Here is a 6,565-nt window from a genome sequence, read left to right on the forward strand (position 1 = left end):
TCAAACGGAACTGACAACTTCAGTTACGTCTTCGTAACGATATGCTCACTACTGACATGTGGCTGCATTAGTCGACCTCCTACATCAAAAGTACTGCGTGGCTTGTTCCTGTTGATATTGGTTTATGTGATCATTATTCAGACAGCCTTTAAGGCAAATTTGATTACAACGTTGACATCCGAGATTGACAACAACAAAATTGCAGCTGATATAGACGTTGTTAAGACAAAACTTCCCGTTTGCCTATCCGATAGCTTTAAAAAGTTCTTCTTCGATGATAAACCCTCAGACCTTCTGTATACAGGAATAAAGAACAAAATAATAGTCCAGTCGAATTGGGAACAACATCTTGCGTCAAAGGACTGCATCTGTTTGATGTTTAACACCGACCATATTGTATTCGTGCGTAAAAATTTTGAAACTAGCATTGCCAGCGCTCGAAGATACACTAGGGATGGAAAAGTACATCTCCTCGCATTAAATCCACATTACCTAATGACATCCGTCAATGCAGCAATTAAAGTGTGGAAGGAATCTGGAACTTTTAGTTCCGATTTCAATACCCTTCTTTATAACTACAAAGTGATAAAGTATGAAGACGACGATCCTAAGGTCTTGACACTCGAGCACTGCTCTGGGATATTTCTCATTTGGTCCATCTGCCTGATACTTTCAATAGTTGTTTTTGTCGCAGAAATTGCTATTTATAGATTTTACATTTATTTAAATGCGCCTATTGTTGTTTAGTGTGCTTGCACCATGCACGTTTGATAATTTGCCACATTAAATTGTCGTTACTAAAGACACAATAACGAAATAACGGGCGTTCCGTACTTGTTCTGTTACTTATTAGCTAAGATTTTCTCTTTCTAGCATGAACGTCGGGCCGTTGATAAGTTCGTATGGTTTGATGTCAACAGTCAAGGTCACCAAAAAAACACTTGCACGGTTTAAAAAGTTGACTAAACAGTGTTTTAAAAAAACGCACAGAAATTGGAAGAATGTAGCAAACGCGGAACATACGATTTTGCATATTTTCCATTTTTAAAAAAACGCATCAAACTAAAGGATATGTGCGGTTCACAACTATACACACGTATTGGAAATTTGCGAGTCACAACTGAACCAGCCTTTAATTATTTTTAAGTTATGTACGTCGTTGAAACAGGATACTGCAGGACTGCAAGGAATTCACGGACTTGTCTTGCACTGTTGTGACCTTTGTATAAATTTATAATTTCAATTTTCATCTCTTTAAACAGCATTTTCGAAATTTATCTACAGGGCGGTAGATTTGAAAGTGACAGTTGTACATTGCACCTACTACCCATTTGATCTACTGCTATAGGTTGACGCGTTTTTTAGAGAAATAACATTGCATGCAAAATCGTATGTCGCACTGTGTTGTGTTCCTAGCGTTATTGGGTAATCGAGCTCTACCGCTCAATAAAGTAATGGGGTTTGTATAGTATAGTCCTACCACATAATGGAAGTGCGTGGCCTTTACGGATGTGATACAATTTGTTCAAACTTCATCAAGCGCGTCCAGAGGATTAATTTTTTATTAACCAAACAAAATCAAGTGAAAGGCGTATGACATTTTCAGACTTGGCGGTGACTCTTGTAGCGTCATTGTGATAAATACGTCATCTGTACGAACTTTTCAACTCCGCCCTGGTCGATATAAGTGTTTTCAGTACTTGCAAGATATAATTCGCACCAATCAAAATTTAGATGTAGAACTTTCCTGAATAAGGTTGGCAGAAAAGCCATAAGTAGCTGTGCGTGTAAAATAAGTTACCTCTACAGCTTTCGTGTTGTTCTTTTTTTGTCAACTATTGCTTAAATAAATCATATAAAAAAAGTCACGGCAGTTTATTGACAACGACTGATATTACACTCGCCTTCTCGTAGACTTAGACTTTCTAAGTGATAGTTATAACCCTAGTGCATGCACACTCTGTGTTTTGTACCATTTGAAATTAAAATTGTAGTGACCTTTTTTTTACCATTTACCATGTATAGTACTTAACCCCCAGGTTCTACACTAACTTCACACTACAAGAACACGGAAATAAAGTCAACCCTCCAAAACTAAACAAGATCCCGCATAAATTTGAAAAATGGCACGTGATCAAACATCTAAGGCAGAGGTACCAATTAGATTCTAAGAAAGGGTGAAATACACAGGATGTGATTCATCTTTGGTGCAATAAAGTCTTTTTGTTAAAAGTAAGATGGAAAATTACATGGCCTTGTAGGCAAATTTAACTACAAACAAGATATGTGGAAATTATTGAATCGCCACTCATTTATCGCACATAGATTCTAAACTGAAGAGCTTTGATTAGCGTAATCCCGCTCCTGCAAGATAGGTAACTCGCCCCTGGTTTCGGGGTTTCGAGCCTACAGTTGAATTTTGAAGACAATCACGGAATTAGGTGTCGTAGCTCAATTTGGCTACAGGTTTTACCACCCCCGTGACTGCTTCATTCACGGAGAAAATTGTTAGTTACAAACAACAAGTCAGTACATACATCAAACGAATCGGTAATTTCCACATATTAAAATAAAATTATCAAAACTTATATGAATGTTACTTCAGGGACAAGACCAAGTAATCAACATCAATAAACATAAATTAAGCAAGCATTACACCAAAAACGTAAACAATTACAAACAATAGCATAACGGTATCAATTATGTGATTCTGCATTGCGGTTAAACCAAGTAAATTTCAAAAACAAAGATTGAAACGCGGCATATGAAACACAAATACGATATAAAGAAATGCAAAAATTACTACCTGCATTAAATAACACAAAATATCAACAAACATTTATGGAGCGACGCGTTCATGACCGCCATTCAAGACAAGATGCCAAACGTAACCCCCGTTCGTGCTTTCTAGATGGCGCAGGCAGCTTTTTCCCACCTAACTCTCCAAAATATATGTATCGTCGTAAGTTGTATATACAGGGTGGAACCTCTCAACCATATCTTTGAAGGACTGTGCAACTTAAGAACTGAACCCCAAGGCACATGATACTGACGGGGGTCCACTAAATAATTAATAAGTTCAAATTATTAATTCATTAATAATTACAGGGTCGCTGAGAAGTCATGGAAACGTTCGATTATCGGAGAAAATATGCACGGTATGAACAAAAGTTTTATACAAACGATTTGAGGTTATTTAATGTCTACTAGGCTGTAGTAATTTTAATTATACAGGGTTGGTCATAAAGGCGTGGCACAACAATACTGCATTTTTTAGTTGAACACCCTGTATATTACTCAATATTTCAATTCTTCTCTCAATTTTGAGCACAATTTGTAAGATACATAATGTACCCAAATGCAATGGTTTCGGAGTTATAGAGTTTTGAAAATAAAAGGTATTGCTTTAAAATGTATTGAATAAAGACATCGCGAATTACTTTTGAAGACATTCTGTGGTTCCGAAATGATTGTTTGGAATCATTAATTATGGTTTTTGTTCAATTTTTAATGAATTTTATTTAGCGTTTATTTTCAAAACTCAATAACCAGGAAACGATTGAGTTTTTTTTTGCATAAATTGAGAGAAGAATTGAAATATTGAATAATATACAGGGTGTTCCGTTTAAAAAATGCAATTTTGGTGTGCTCTATGAGCAACTCTGTATAATTAAAATTATTAGTGCGTAGTAGATATTGAAGAACCAATATCTTGTATATTTTCCCCGATAATCGACCGTTTCCAGACTTTTCAGCGACCCTGTATATAAATATGTAACAAAACAAGGCGCACGTGGAGCTAGACGGAGTACGAACCGAGTTACAGCGCCATGCGCGCCTGTCGGGTGTACTTTGTTACCAATCTTTCCCTTTGAACTGGCTGCCGTCACGGCGTACAGTTCAATGGAAACCACGTATTGTTTTGCTCCTCTTCTTTTACTTTTACCCTTTTGATCCTTAGGAGCAGTATGGAGTAGTTCGTTTCTGGCGATGTGAGCAGAATAAAAACCAGAATATCAAATTTGCTCAAAAATGAATGAGGATTTAAAAAAATAATTTTTATTTTAAGAGAAAGCAGTGGCGTACTATTTTTTTCTCCAAAAATATTCAATGCAAAAGTCGTAGAGACGCCACTGGTAGCGAAAATAAAAACCTTTGGCCATCAGAAAATTCAATGCACGGAAGAAACATGTAGCAAATTTCATAAAGGTGTCTACAATATTATCTGTGATATTATTAAAAACCTGATTTTTTTTAATTTACCACCCTGTATCTCAAAAGTTAAAACGTTTAGGACATACGTTCATAGGAAGTTATTTTTCTTAAAATGGGTCCAAGAATCACCCCCTTAAATAATAGCATGTCTTTAAGGAACACCCTGTATATACAGTGTGTTCGAGATAATAGGTTCACCCCAACATCTCTTTGATTTGGCGATATTTGAAAAAATAGTGAAAACTAATTTTGTATGCGACATGACGATTTATCCGATGCCATATTGTGTCTACTGGAAGTGCTCGCCTTTGCCATCGTATTTTCAGCAGAACGATTATTTCTGAGTGTGCTCGTTACTACTCGGTTCCCTATGTGCAGTTGTGCTTTGTATGACCCGGTTGTTTACATTTTAAACACTCATCATAATCTTTCAGACGCGGACATTCATCGGCATAATGTCCGTGGGACGCACAATTGAAACATTATTTTTGTAAAGTGTCTCGCCGGTTCATGTTATTCGTTGCAGAGATACGATAGCAATGTTCCTTGACCATTAAAGGTGGAATTAATGCTTTCTGTCCCAAGCCAAACACAATTTGCTCTTCATATTCGCTATGAATACTAAAGAATGGAACGGAATAAGAAGAAAGATCTTAAAATTGGATAGGTTAGTACATTTGGTTCTTTAGGTAGAAGGGTCTTGAGTTAGTGTAGGATCAGCTGCAGTTATTTAAGTTAGATTCTTTTGAAGGAGTGCTGTAACGGGAGCCCCTTAATGGTGTTGGTTTAGTTTGAATTTAAAATTTTGTTCTCGATTGTTATTCTTGGTCGAATAGTTCCTGAGTACCGCTGTCATTTGCGTGTGAAAGCTCGGTGGTGACAGGAAGTCGAAAGATAAGCGGAATTAATGGGTTGCACGTGACCGTACGGCTGATTCAGATCTGCTATTATGCAGGGGACGTGAACTGATGATTTCGAGGTTTTTGGCAGAGGAAGCCGGAGTTACCACCTATTCATTTTGCTTGACTCAGCGACCTTTTATAAAAACGCAATTAAAGCATTCTGTAAGCAAGCCGTGTGTACCGGATATTTCTATCGCATTTTTCTTGAATTTGTATGTTCAATTCATTACCGTGTCTTTAAGGGTAAGAAGGAGTCATTTGTGTTATAAAAAAAAGATGCCCTTGAAGAATCGGTAACTTCTTAGTCACTAAGTATTTAATGTTGTTCGCTTCATTTGTGCATGTAGATGTTACAGACAATCTGAATATAAACTTTCTTTTAGTCTTTTAGTGGAAGTTGTGAGAAAATGATGTACACAAAGCGACCTTTTGTAGATATATCATGTTGCACCATTCAGCTTAGAATCATATGGCAATAGTGACACCTCGTGTGAAAAGTATCGCTTTCAAGAGAGAAGATAAAATTTGATTCTTGTGGCGCAACAACTTTAAGTCGGGGGCAGTATAGGCCCATTTCTATAATGAATATTTAAAAACTATGTCGCTGAACAAATGGTTTATAATAGTATTTCAAAATCGATTACTGTACACGCAACATGTAATCAGTTCAGTACCCACCCCCTAAATGTTTGTGTAATATATCAAAGTGATCTGACAGTTTCGAATGTAAACTTCGACCACATTAGATTTTTCTACGTAAATTCTAAATTTTAATTATTTTTTAGACTAACCTCGTATCAATTACCAAATTACCGGTGTCAAATTATGTGCCATTTCAATTTTGAAACGTAGGATCGCTTTCGGTAAATCCGGAATTTGGCGATCTGTATTTTGTGGTTCAATGGTTACCGGATGCGTTGTGACCGATTAATCGCTTGAGAAAATTTACAGACGACAGTCTGACGGGTGATAACACAATCTTAATGCGTTTTACCCGACCAGAAGTGCTGAATCAGAATTACTCATAGTGGTGACATGCATCGGCGTAAGAATCCAGAACTCTGCAATCTTGCAATCTGGTAGATTGGATTAAGTAGGCGCAGTCTATTGATTAACCATTAAAGATGTCCGCTTTAACTTGTAAGCGCCATTTTGTAGGCGGTTTTTGTAAAGTTGAGAAAGGGCTGAGACAGAGAGGGTCTTATTATACGGGCGTGAACGCAGAAGTTTCGTTGGCGGGGGAATGAACCGAATGATCTGTGAACTGGTTAAAAAATTTCAGCCTCTTCGTAAAACAAGTATACAAGTGCGAATTATTACGGAGAATTAAATAGAAAACGTTCTAAAAGTACGAGCTGATTAAAAGCAGACGATAGAAATAAACAGATGTATGACACGAACAATTGCACAAGAAGGGGTACTCCTTCCGGAGCTCCAGGTTTCGTTTT

This window comes from Photinus pyralis, unplaced genomic scaffold, assembly GCF_008802855.1.
Source record: "Photinus pyralis isolate 1611_PpyrPB1 unplaced genomic scaffold, Ppyr1.3 Ppyr1.4_LG9, whole genome shotgun sequence".
NCBI classification, from domain to species: domain Eukaryota; kingdom Metazoa; phylum Arthropoda; class Insecta; order Coleoptera; family Lampyridae; genus Photinus; species Photinus pyralis.